A 12,750-nucleotide genomic window follows, 5' to 3' on the forward strand; every position below is an offset into this window, starting at 1 on the left:
CTGGAGGCTGGGGCCCCAAAATGGACATCAATGAGAGGAGGGTACCCGGGGCCCCCCCGAGGGGCTGGCCTAGAGGAGTGACCAGTGCCTGGGCGACAGGGGCCTGGGAGCCAGGCGTGCGGGGAGTGCCGGAGCCGTTCACGCTCTCACCCACGGGCAGCTCTCACCCACGAACCCTTTTGTCATGTCCTGGACAGTTCACCGCGTGGCACTGCAGCAGCGGCCGCGGAGGCGGAAACAGGCCTTGTTACACTTGGGAAGGAAAACCAACATGTTTCCAACTCTCACCAAACCGACCGCCGGATTATGACAGGAATAAATCAGTCTCAGCCACGACCCCGGCCCCGGGGAAGGAGGCAGCCGGCAGCAGGCAGCTTCCCTCTTTCAGCCGGGTGGCCAGAGTCTGTGGGCACAGCCTGCAGCGGCCCACCCACCCTCCTACAGCTGGGCCCCCTACCCTCTCACAGCCCTCGGCTCCTTGGGCCCCCCTGGGAATGGAGGGGATCTGAGGAAGAGCATCCCAGAGTCTCTCCAGGTGGCACAAGGGCCAGCAGGGGTGAAGCTGGCAAAGACCAAGGGGACCAGGGGAGACACCTGCTTACAGCTACGGACCCTGAGCCCCCAGCGTTCCAGGTTCCTTCCTCCGGCGGCGGAGCCTCCCTGGGGTTAGTGCTCAGCAGCACCTCCAGGCCTCTGTACTTGCTGTTCTCTCTACTGGGGGGAATGCCCTTCTCTGCCCTCAGCCACCTACTCACCCCTTAGAACTCAGCTCAGGTGACCTATCCCTGTAAATCCCCCGGGGGACCCTCCCCAGTTTAGTGAAGGCAGTAAGAGGTGGTGTTGGCCAGTGGTTCTCAATCCAGGGTGATCCTGCATCTGCCCCCCCAACCCCATGGGAGTCAGGCAATGTCTGCAGACACTTTTCATTGTCAAGAGTGGAGGAGGTGGGGTGGGGGGCCAGGTGCTGCTGGCATCCAGTGGGAAGAAACAAGGGATGCTGCTGGATATCTTACAGGAATAGGCCAGCCCCCCACAACAAAGGATTGTCTGGTCCAAAAAGTCAACAGTACTGAGGTTGAGAAACCCTGACATAGACAGCAAGATGCTTTGCTGATGCAGGCTAGGGCTGACCCCAGAGCCCAGTCCCCCAGGAGCACCTCGGACTCTCTACCCGAAGGCACCCCAGCCTGGCTCTTGTATCAGCTGTACGTGGGCCTCAGGACCTCAGGGCATCTTCCCCTCCCCGTCAAAGTCAGCCTCGCCTCCAGGAGCCAGGCCCTACACACATCTCCCACGGCCCTTCGCACATGCCTCGGCAAGCGGCCTCCCTAGAAGACACAGCTCCATTTTCAGGTATGTTTTTTGCTGAGAATGGGCTCCCAGGTGATGGGACCCAACATCTGAGGATGGATAGGTGAAGGGACACATGGTAGCCCCACATCCACCCTCCCCAGCTGACCCTTCCCACCAGTGACGCAGCCTTCCTGCCACACCCTCTATGCTACCCCAATGTCCACCTCGCCACACACAGGACCTGGCCCCTAGCAGACACCCAATGCATGCTCATCCCCTTGCCTGCCTAGGCTGGGCCCATTCATGACCCTCCTCATCAGTTGACCAGACAGGAGTATTCAGTGGGCCTGACTGGGCCCTGAACCACAGGGTAGGGAGAGGAACCAGAGAGCCATGGGCTGGGCCTTCCAGGACCTACAGAAGATGACCCAACCAGAACTTACCCTTCCCTGTCCCGCCCCTCGTCCAGGTCCCCATCTTAGTGATGAGTGCTACCGCTGACCTGGGCTCCCAAGCCAGACAAACTGTCCCTTTTCTGTACCCCACACACCCAACAGGTCAGTAAGTCCAAATCTGTGTGTCTTCTGCACCAACCACCGATGTTGGTGAGGCCTCGGATCTGTATACCTCTTCGGGGGGCCTCCTGCCTCAGGCTTCTCCCCGTCCACCCTGCACACAAACCAACGCCCCCACGGCCTTACAGAAAAGTGAAGGCGATCACGGCCCTCAAGCGAATCTGACTGCCTGATTCCATAGTAGACACAGTTTCAGGACTGAGCAGATGGGCAGATGGAAAGATGGATCCACGGATGATACTTCTCTGCCTAAGAACCTTCAGTGACTCCATATCACCCTCAGGAAAAAGTCTAGAGTCTTTAGCCAGATGTCCAAAGCTCATCAGCTCTATCTCCAACTTCACCCTTTCCAGCCCTGCCTCACTCCACCTGCTCTGTGCTTCTGGTAGAAAGACAGGAGGAGAAGCGGACGTGAAAGAGACACAGTAGGAGGTACCTGGATCTCGGGAGTCCCCTGCTCTTCCTACCACAACGTACGGTTGATGGGAACAGACTTTTCCTCAGAAACATGGAGAATGGAGAAGCAGACAAATCCCAGTGTGAAGTCCCAGAAGCCTATTTCACACCTACAGCAGCTGACGATCTGTATCTCGCTCCCCACCCACCTCCATCAAGCATTCTGGCCAGACACCCGGCACCATCCTTGACACCTCCCCTCCTCCCTCATGTCCCACATTCAGCCCTTCACCCTGTCCTGTCTCCTCTGCGCCCCAAAACAGCATTCACATCTCTTCTCTCCACCTCTATCCCCACCTCCCTGCTCCTTCGCCGTCGCTCAGCCATATGCACACTGGACCATGTCATGCATCCAGTGGTGACCCTTCCGTGGCTCACCACCAGCCTGCATCCCAATCCAAGTGCTCAGCCTGGCTCACGGGATCCCTCTGTGCCCCTGACCCCTGCCACCTCCTGGGTCACACTCACCAGGTCTCTGCTGGCTCACGTCAGTCACTCTTGGACAACCAGCTCTGAGGGCAGGGCATGGGGGTCTCCGCTCCTTCCTGGAGAGAGAGTAAAGGATGAGAAAACACCAAGAATTTCATCACAGCAGAGTATACCTGACACAAAAAGACATTCAAAACCTGCTCTTTGGGGATCCCTGGGTGGCTCAGCATTAAGCACCTGCCTTTGGCCCATGGCGTGATCCTGGAGACCCAGGATCGAGTCCTGCGTCAGGCTCCCTGCATGGAGCCTGCTTCTCCCTCTGCCTGTGTCTCTGCCTCTCTCATGAATAAATAAAATCTTTAAAAAAAAAAAACAAAACCCTGCTCTTTAAGGGGGGGAAAAACTATTCGTACAGGACAATCGCCATTCAGTAAAAATGCCCATCTCTTTACTCGCTCACTCACTCATTCTTCTCAGGACTCCTGAGCATCTATGTGTAGGGCTTTCATCCAGGTACCAGCCGTGAGCAACATGCATGGACTGAGCCCCCCACTTAAGTTGGCAAACTGGTGTCTGCGCTCCTCCACCACCCCTCCAGCCACCACCCCTCCAGCCACCATCCCTCCCGGTCAACCCTCCAGCTACCATCCCTCTAGTCACCCCTCCAGTCACTCCTCCAGCCACCATCCCTCCAGTCACCCCTTCAGCCACCACCCCTCCAGCACATCCCTCCAGCCACCACCCCTCCAGCAGAGCTGAGGCCCCGCCCACCTCTGCAGCCCCACCTGCCCAAGCTCTGGCCTGCCAGCCAACCACAAGAACTTCCTCTTCTGCTCCTCAAATGTGCCACATTTTGTGCAGTCTCCAGCCTTGTCAGTGCCTGAAATGTGCTGCCCATGCTCTTATGCCATGTACCCTTAGATCTCAGAGCCAATGGCACTTTCTCAGGGAGGCTTTCCATTACATTCCAGACTACGCGGATTATTTTATCTTTAAGATAGATTAGATAGATAGATTTACTTAGTTAGTTCTTGAGACACACAGAGACACAGGCAGAGGGAGAAGCAGGCTCTATGCGGGTAGCCCAATGGACCAGGATCACGACCTGAGTCAAAAGCAGACGCTCAACCACTGAGCCACCCAGGCGTCCCCTTTAAAAAAAATTTATTTAAAGATTTATTTATTGGGCAGCCCCGGTGGTGCAGCAGTTTGGCGCCGCCTGCAGCCTGGGGTGTGATCCTGGGGACCCGGGATCGAGTCCCACATCGGGCTCCCTGCATGGAGCCTGCTTCTCCCTCTGCCTGTGTCTCTGCCTCTGTGTCTATGAATAAATAAATAAAATATTTAAAAAAGATTTATTTATTTATGAATAAATAAATAAATCTTATTCATGAGAGAGAGAGCGCGCGCGAGAGAGGGAGAGGGAGAGACACAGGCAGGAGAAGCAGGCTCCACACAGGGAGCCCGACATGGGACTCGATCCTGGGACCCCAGGATCACACCCTGGGCTGAAGGCAGGTGCTAAACCGCTGAGCCACCCAGGCTGCCTGTTTTTTGTTTTTGTTTTTTTTTTTAATTTTTAAAAAAGATTGTGTTTATTTGACAGAAAGAAACGCAGAGAGTGCACAACAGAGGCAGCGGCAGAGGGAGAGGGAGAAGCAAGCTCCCTGCTGTGCAGGGAGCCTGATGTGGGGCTTGATCCCCGGACCTGAACCAAAGGCAGATGTTTCACCTACTGAGCCACCCAGGCACCCCGCTAATTATTTTCCCGTACAACTGCTGAGTGGTCCCTGAGTCATGACCATGCGCCTGGTGTGTGCCCGGCTCAGGTGCGTGTCGCCAGCACCCAGCAGAGAGCAGGTGCATAGTAGGTGCTCCATCAGGATGTGCCGAATGGGTGAATGAACACATGAATGAGTTCAGAGAAAACACCCCAGCTCGGAAGAACCACACCGGCATACGTGCAGCCTTCAAAGAAGCTTCAGCAGCAATATTTATTTTTGACTTTCTGCTTCTCTATAATTTTTAAAATGAAGGTGTGCCCCTGGATGCCTCCTCCGCCGGCGCACACATCCACTCAGCCCCACTCTTCCCTCCAGAATCATCACGGAGCCCCCCACCAGCGTGGGCGCCGTCCCGGGGTGGGGGGGACAGGCCCACACAGTCTCGTCACCACCACACCCCAGCTCAGCGACGCGGGCCCTGGGGCCCCTCAGCGCAGGCCGCACATCGCGGGGGGCTCCTCCCCAAACGGACCCCCGGGCCGGGGGTCAGGAGCGCCCTCGCCCACCCGCACCAGCCTCCCGCACCCGGGATCGTGCCCCCTCGAGACCGACGGCCTTTGCCAACACGCGGCGTCCTCACTGACAGAAGGCCCCCAGGGGCCCAAGGCGGGCCTCGCCAACCCACCGCCATCCCGGGCGGACCCGCAGCTCACCCTCTCTCTGGCCCCACAGGCCCCTGCCCCTGCCCGACCCAAGCCCTGGCCCTCAGGACGGCCGCGCGCCTCCCCGCCCAGGTCCAGGAGATTCCACAACGTTCCCTGTGGCCGCTGCTCCCCGCACGCGGGCTGCTGGGCGGGTCCGGCCAGACAAACCAGCTTCCATGTCCCAGCCTCAAAGGCCGGTTTGTCGGGGACGCCCGCTGGGGCCTCCCGGGGCCGCCTGTGAGGCTGTTGGCTCTCCCGTTGCTCAGGGACCCTGGGGCAGGGGACAGAGTCTGAGGCAGGAATGGGAGGGTCCCCTAAGCCAGCTGGCACTAACGCCACTCCCAAGGCCACGCCAGGAGCAGTGCTCTAAGATGACCAGGAGTCACACCTGGAAAGAGGTATTTGTCCAAAATGGCCTGGCGGTGGGTCAGAGAACGGACAAGACGGGCACAGACAAAACTTGGCACTTGGAAAGGCGTTGAAGTACACAGAACACCACCAGGGCAGCATTCTGGAACGGCCAGGACAGTACCCGGGACCACAGCAGCCCAGCACCAAACTGGCCCCGAAACGACCTAGACAGGCAGTCACCCCTTACATTCACCAGCAGCAGCTCCCAGAAACACTCTAGACTCATCCTGGGACAAACCCAGGGCACCAGACGCACCCAGAAAACCAACTAGAAAACTACTCGGAAAGGACCCGGCTGGTTCTGAACCCAAGTCTGGAATCGCTGGCTGGCACCCAGGAAGGCCTCAGAAGTGAGGGTGGGCAGCAATGACTGGGATCAGGTAAGAGGCCCTGGCACCAGCCCAGGGTTGGCCCCCAGCAGGGCTCTCGGTCACACGCCGCACCTGGAACCCTGCCCAGCAGCGGGACAGGGAGTGAGCCCGAAATCTAGAAGAGCAGAGAGAGACCCGGCAAGCCTCCCACGCGGGTCCTCTGGCTACACCGGGTACAGTCCCCAGAGGCAGCAGCTGAACCACCACTGAGGAGCAAAAGCCACTGTTCTCAGATCTGGAAGTTAGGGACACACAGAGACCAGAGCATCTGGACCTCAGACCAGTGCAGGGCCTCATTAGACGCCCAGGACCCCGGTGGGGTGGGGCAAGAGGGTCCTGAGCACGCTGAGGCCTCTAGTCTCACACCAGCCCCCCGGAAGTTCAAATACACCTGAGCAACACTCCCAGGCCCACAGATGAAGACGAGGGTGGGCAGCTGGGGGCCACGCAGGCTCCTTGCTGAGCTCCCCCAACCTGCTCACCTCAGTTTGGAATTGCAATTAGCTTAGATGGGTGGGTGCCCTAACCTCAAGTTTCAAAGGCGCCTCGTCGCCCCCCCAGGATTCTGATGGGGGTGGGTGTGCACCAGTCCCGTCGATGAGGATTACGACGCTATCTCTAATGCTATTGAGATATCGTGCTGACTAGAGGCCAGGCCCTGTTCTAAGCACGTTCTGCATGTTCCACCTTAATCCCCGTCACAACCCCACGAGGCATGGATTGTCTTATTCCCGTCCATCCCACAAAGGAGCAAACGGAGTCAGAGACCTTAAGCAACTTGCTCAAGGTCACACTGCTGCAAGTGGAATGGCACCAGAGCAGCGAGGAACCAGAGCCTGCACTAACCACTGCAGGGCACAGCCCCACACTCTCTCGACCTCTCTCCGCCCCTCCTCTGGCCTGGGTTTCTCTCCCAAACTCCAGATCCTCACTCCAGCCCCTCCTGGAACTCAAGTGTCCTAAGCACCTCAACAACAAGTCCAACCAGAAGCTCGAGCTCCTTATCTGGCCCCTAAATCTATCTCTCCTCCCTGTTCCCAGCTCAGTGAGGCCTTCAGTTGAGGCCCCACGCGGTCACCCCAGGAGCCTGGACCCCTTCCTCTTCCTCTCTTCCACCCCCGCCTCCCATAATCACTCTGTCCTGATAAATTAAATGGGCCTTCTAAGTGGCTCCACGCTACTGCCCTATCCAAGACACCGCCACCTCTTGCCTGATTCATCCGCACTCCCCTCACTGGGCATCCTGGGTCCATCCGCTTCCCAGAGCCACAGATCCTCTTCCGGAAATGTAAATCTGATCATAGCTCATTCCACCCCCGCCCAAGCTTTAAATCTTTGGTGTCTCCCTTCTATATTCTCAGAGTAAAATCACAGTTACTTACAGAGCATTAAGGATCCTCTGTGATCTGCGCTACCTTACAACACCTCAACCTCGGAGTCTTCACTCACAGTCTTTTTTTTTTTCCCTGCCTGGAGAGCCCTTTGTTCAACCAGAAAACTCCTGTTCATTCCTCAAAACCCACTTCAGAGAGCCCCTCTCAGTCCCTTCTGGAACTCATCTCACTGTGACCCTCGAACTCTCCCTTGCCTCATGTGGAGGCAGCTTCCCCGGCCTTGTGACTTCAGCTCTGGACCGCGGCTGCTTTAGATGAGCTGATGCTGAGCTCAACCTCAGTGGTTCCTGAGGGGAGGGCTGCCTCTTCCACACAGCTGCTAGTCCCCGAGGAAGCAGGGCAGCCTGGCTGAAAGTGCCTAGCCCAGTGTCTGGTACACAGTCGGGAATCAATAAGAGGTTAGTGAATTGCTCCGCGTTCCCATGATGCAGTCTGTTCCCCCAGGGACCAAGAGCTTCTCAAGGGCAGGGCCCTGGCTGCAAGCTTGGCCCAAGCACATAACAGTGTCAAGTCACACGAGAAGGGCCTGCCACTGCTGATGATGCACTGCCACACGGCTCCCTGAGATTCTCACAGCAGCCTTGGGGCCCGATCGGGGTTGGACTGGCGGTCCCATTTCACAGGGGATAAAGGTGAGGTGCAGGAAGGGACAGGCTGGAGAGTGGAGAAGCTGTGACACATGTCACAGTCGCTATCAAACAGGCCTGGGTCCCACTTCCCCCTGACAGAGGGCCCTGAACTCCTGAGGGAAGAGTGGAGAGACCACAAATTGCCAGGGCCAGTATTTTGCTGCATATCAACCCAATTCCCAAGAAAAGCTTTTCAGCCACCCCCCACCAACTGCTTCACTGGCCCCCAACTCAATGCCCTGGACATCACCCCCATGCTGATGGGATGAACAAGGCTGAACAGAGAGGAGGTCAGAAGTCGCAGGGCGCACAAGGGGGAGGGGGTGGGAAGAATACTATTCAAACAATTTCCTTGTTAAAGGAAAGAAAAAGGGAAGAGGAAGAGCAGCTGGAAAAGAAAACAAAACTACAGACACATTTCCAATAATAAGGGGGAAACTGAGCCAGCCAAGATGTGCAAGAAGGCGGGTGCCGGAGAGCACGCTAGACTGTGAGTGCACACACACCCCTCCCCAGGATGTGCAAAGGGGTGCTGTGAGGGCACAAGCAAGCACACAGCGTGGTGCATGGGCGTGCAAGCAGATTCCTGAGCTCTGGCTGCTGTGCAGGCCCCAGTCTGCAAGTGTGAGGGCAAGAAGGCAAGTGGGTGTGCAGTGTGTGTGGGGTGAGCTGAGTGTGGGAATGGAGGGGTGTGTGCGTGTATGCGAGTGTGTGGCCTATGCCCGGGGCTGCGGATGTTGGGGGCTGTGCTTGGGAAGTTACACCTGCTCCTTCTCGAAGCCCTAGGCTCATTCATACAATCAGTGAAAAACAGGGATTTTCTTGCTCCCTGAAGCAAGAGTTAATAAGGCGCCAAGCACAGAATTTTCTGAGATTTTCTCTCAGGACCCTCCTCTGGATCCCATCAGATCTCTGATGCCTCCCAAAGGATCCCTTGGCAGAGCCCCTTCCCTTTCCAGGGGATCTCTCACTACCGAGGATCCCCCAGAAGGATTCCCCTGGATCTTTCTCTAGGCCTTCCACCCCAATGCACTTCCCTGGATTTTCTGGCCAGATTCCGCACCAGGTCACTCTGGATCCCTGCCCTTGTCTCTTCAGGAACCAAACTGGAGCCTTCATGGACACTCAGCAGTCCAGTCTCCCAGGCTCTGCCGGGTGGCCCTCAAGGGAATCCAGAGAATCTCCTCCCTTCCAGCTCACAGCTCAGGTACAGTGCTCCCACCCCCAACCTGTTTCAAGGTGGGGGCCCTGCACGGTGCCAGGTGGGGGGTGGGGGGTGGGGGGTGTTGAAATGGGGAGAAAGGCTAGCCCCTCCCCCATCCTGGGGTGGAAGAACCAGAGAGGCGGCATTCCAGAGAAATGAGGAGGGGGCCTGAGGAGGGCTGGCAGAGATTCTGGTCAGTGGGAGACAGAGACACGGAAAAACCAATAGGACACACGTGAGAGAGACCCGGGGAGACAGACTCAGAGATGGGGGGAGGAGGAGCAGAGAGAGGGAACATAGAGACCCCCGGAGGGGGAACACAGAGACCTGGGAGGGAGAACACGGAGACCTGGGAGGGGGAACATAGAGACCCGGGAGGGGGAGACCCGGGGAGGGAGAGCTCAGAGACCCGGGGAGGGAGAGCCCAGAGACCCGGGAGGGAGAACCCAGAGACCCGGGGAGGGAGAGCCCAGAGACCCGGGGAGGGAGGGCCCAGAGACCCGGGGAGGGAGAACCCAGAGACCCGGGGAGGGAGAACCCAGAGACCCGGGGAGGGAGAGCCCAGAGACCCGGGGAGGGAGAGCCCAGAGACCCGGGGAGGGAGGGCCCAGAGACCCGGGGAGGGAGGGCCCAGAGACCCGGGGAGGGAGGGCCCAGAGACCCGGGGAGGGAGGGCCCAGAGACCCGGGGAGGGAGAGCCCAGAGACCCGGGGAGGGAGAACCCAGAGACCCGGGGAGGGAGGGCCCAGAGACCCGGGGAGGGAGAACCCAGAGACCCGGGGAGGGAGGGCCCAGAGACCCGGGGAGGGAGAACCCAGAGACCCGGGGAGGGAGGGCCCAGAGACCCGGGGAGGGAGAGCCCAGAGACCCGGGAGGGAGGGCCCAGAGACCCGGGGAGGGAGGGCCCAGAGACCCGGGGAGGGAGAGCCCAGAGACCCGGGGAGGGAGGGCCCAGAGACCCGGGGAGGGAGGGCCCAGAGACCCGGGGAGGGAGGGCCCAGAGACCCGGGGAGGGAGCCACAGACAGCGGGAAAAACCCCGGGGCTGCAGGGGGGAGACCAGGAAGCAGTGACACAGGGAGACAGAGACACAGAGACACTGAAGGGCACTGAGACGGAGACGCGGAGGAAAACAAAAAAGCTGAGCCTGAGACGGGGGCAGGGCGACGGGGCCGGGGCACCAGGACGGGACGGGACGGGGCGCGGGGCGGCGACTGAGTGAACTTTCCGGAGCGGGTCCGAGCGGACACGTCCTCACGGGACAGGTCGCTCCGGGGCCCTCGGGTCTCGCAAGCCCGCCGGGGCCCCTCCCCTCCCTCCCCCCTCCCCCGGCCGAGGCGGGCGGGGGCCCCCGAACTCGCGGCCGGCGCACCCCGGGCCCGCACGTGCTCCGGGGCGGCGAGCGAGACGGGGGCGCGTCGGCTGCGGCTCCCCCGCCGGCGGGGAGGGGGCGCCGTGCGGCGGGGGCGGGGGCGGGGGCGGGGGCGCGGCCTGGCCCCGCCCGGGGCTGGGGCGGGGGGCGGCGGGGGGCCGTGGAGGGCCGTGGAGGGCCGCCCCCGGAGCGCGGCCACCCGCGGGGGGAGGCGAGGCGGGCCCGCGCACGGGAGCACGGACGCGAAGGGAAACTTTGCACCGGGGGGCGCGGGCTGCGGCTCAGGTGCGGCGGGGGGCGGGGGCGGGGGGCGGGGGGCGGCGGGCGGCGGCGGCCCGGGCGGGGGGCGCGTCTGCCGCGGGGGCGGCGCGGGGAGGAGCCGCCAGGCAGGGGGGGCCGCCGGGGCTGCGGGCGCGGCAGGTGGGGGCGCGGCCCGGCCTAAGCGGCGCCGCCGACCGCGCTCGGAGGACGCGGGGAGGGGGCGGCGGGAGCCGGGGTGCGGAGGGGCCCGGGGGGGGGGCGGGGGTCACTCACCGCCCATCCAGGGGCCGTCGGTCCGCATGTCCCCCCCCAGCCGCCGGGGCCGCTGCTCCCGCCGCCGCCGCCGGGTCGCTCTCCCGCCACCGCCGCCGGAGCCCGAGCCCGAGCCCGAGCCCGAGCCGGAGCCGGAGCCGGAGCCGGAGCCGCCGCCTCTGCCGCCGCCGTGCCGCCGCCGCCGCTCCCGCCGCTCCCGCGCCAGCTCCAGCCGCGCGCCCCGCTCGCGCCCGCGCCCGCGCCCGCGCCCCTGCCCCCGCCGTGCGCGCGCCCGCCGCCGCCCCTCCCCTCGTGCGCTCGGGCCCGCGGAGCCGCGAGCCGCCAGGCCGGCGAGGCCACAGCCCGGCCCCAGCCCGGCCCCAGCGCGGCCGACCCGCGCTCCCCGCCGCGGCCCGCGTGCCAGCGGGGGCTCCCGCCCCGACTGTGCGCCGGGGCCTCCTCTGGGACCCCGCTTCCTCCTCCCACACCTCTGCGCCTGACGGGGAGCCCAGGCCCACTCCCACACAATATTGCCTCCGAACCCCCAAGTCTGCCCCCACCTTGGCACCCCCATATCGACCCCAAGTACCAGCTCTGACTCCAAACCCCTTTGTCATCTCTACCTGCCTAAGCTTAGTAGTGACACCAGCACCAGCTCTGGTCAGCAAATGGACCCCAGCACTAATGCCCAGCCCCAGATCCCTCTGTGAACCCTAAAGCCCAACAGCCAGCTACCTTGCTATGAACCCCAGTACTCTCTTCTGAACCCCAAGACTTACGTAAAACTCCAATACTGCACTCCCAGTCCCAGGCCAACACCACTACTTTCTGACTTGGGATTCCCAATTCCAGAATTGGATTGGGTCATCAGATACTGACCTGAAACCCCACAAATCCTTGGGGGCAATATAAGACCCTAACTTGCCCCAACTCTGATAATAATCTTAGAACGCAAGGCTAATGGGACTAGCTTTGCGGAAACACCACATAAATTTTCATCCCGGGGCTCGCCCTCCTCTTATCTGACCTGATGTCAACACGAACGAGAGGCTAGCCAACACCCTAATACTTATACCAATTCCAACTGTGAGCCTGAATCAAGTCTTTCACTGGTTCCCGAGCTCAAGACTTGATAAATGTCTCCCAAACCTGATTTTTAAAATTAAATAAATAAATAAATAAATAAATAAATAAATAACAAAAACAAAATCCCACAGTACTGAGTTTCTGACTTCTCATACCAAACCCAAATGCTGACCTTACAAATTTCTGGGCTAAACCTATACTTACCTGAAGATTCATTCCAAGCCCTCACTCAGAGGGGAGACTCGGTGAGCTCCAAAGCAAGCGCCACACACGGGGACACGAAAGCACTCCCCTCCCCTCTGCTCCAGACCCACCCTCCCAGTCCATGTCACCACTGTTTAAGAATCAGACACACAGCCCTCTCCTTCCTGGGACAGATGAGAACCCGCCCCTACTACCCTCGGGCAGTTGACCCCCGTGGGGTCTCTGATCTAGGGTCTCCCTGATACCCTCGTGAGCCTGGAAGTCAGGTGAGAAATAGAAGATTGTTGAGGCACCTGGACGCAGGGATCACAGCGTTCCTGGGCCGGGCACGGGGGGAGGGGGGCTCTAGGGATCTGGGCTGAGGGTCAAGGTCTGGTTATCACCTA

At 60.5% G+C, this 12,750-nt stretch overlaps 1 protein-coding gene across 16 annotated transcripts in view; it reads right to left on the reverse strand.

Moving 5' to 3' along the window:
* Window positions 1–11,289, reverse strand: part of PTPRF (protein tyrosine phosphatase receptor type F) — an 87,153-nt gene extending 75,864 nt beyond the window's left edge. For 9 of the 16 annotated variants that reach the window (XM_049094090.1, XM_049094101.1, XM_049094097.1 and 6 more), the window contains exons 1-2: window positions 11,096–11,289; window positions 2,793–2,869 (exon numbers count right to left, since the gene is read on the reverse strand). The gene's annotated coding sequence lies outside the window, so the exon portion shown is untranslated. The remainder of the gene's footprint in view (window positions 1–2,792; window positions 2,870–11,095) is intronic. The other 7 variants (XM_049094095.1, XM_049094102.1, XM_049094094.1 and 4 more) reach the window with 3 other exon arrangements.
* Between the last annotated feature and the right edge of the window lie 1,461 nt (window positions 11,290–12,750).

This window comes from Canis lupus, chromosome 15, assembly GCF_003254725.2.
Source record: "Canis lupus dingo isolate Sandy chromosome 15, ASM325472v2, whole genome shotgun sequence".
Classification (NCBI taxonomy): Eukaryota; Metazoa; Chordata; class Mammalia; order Carnivora; family Canidae; genus Canis; species Canis lupus.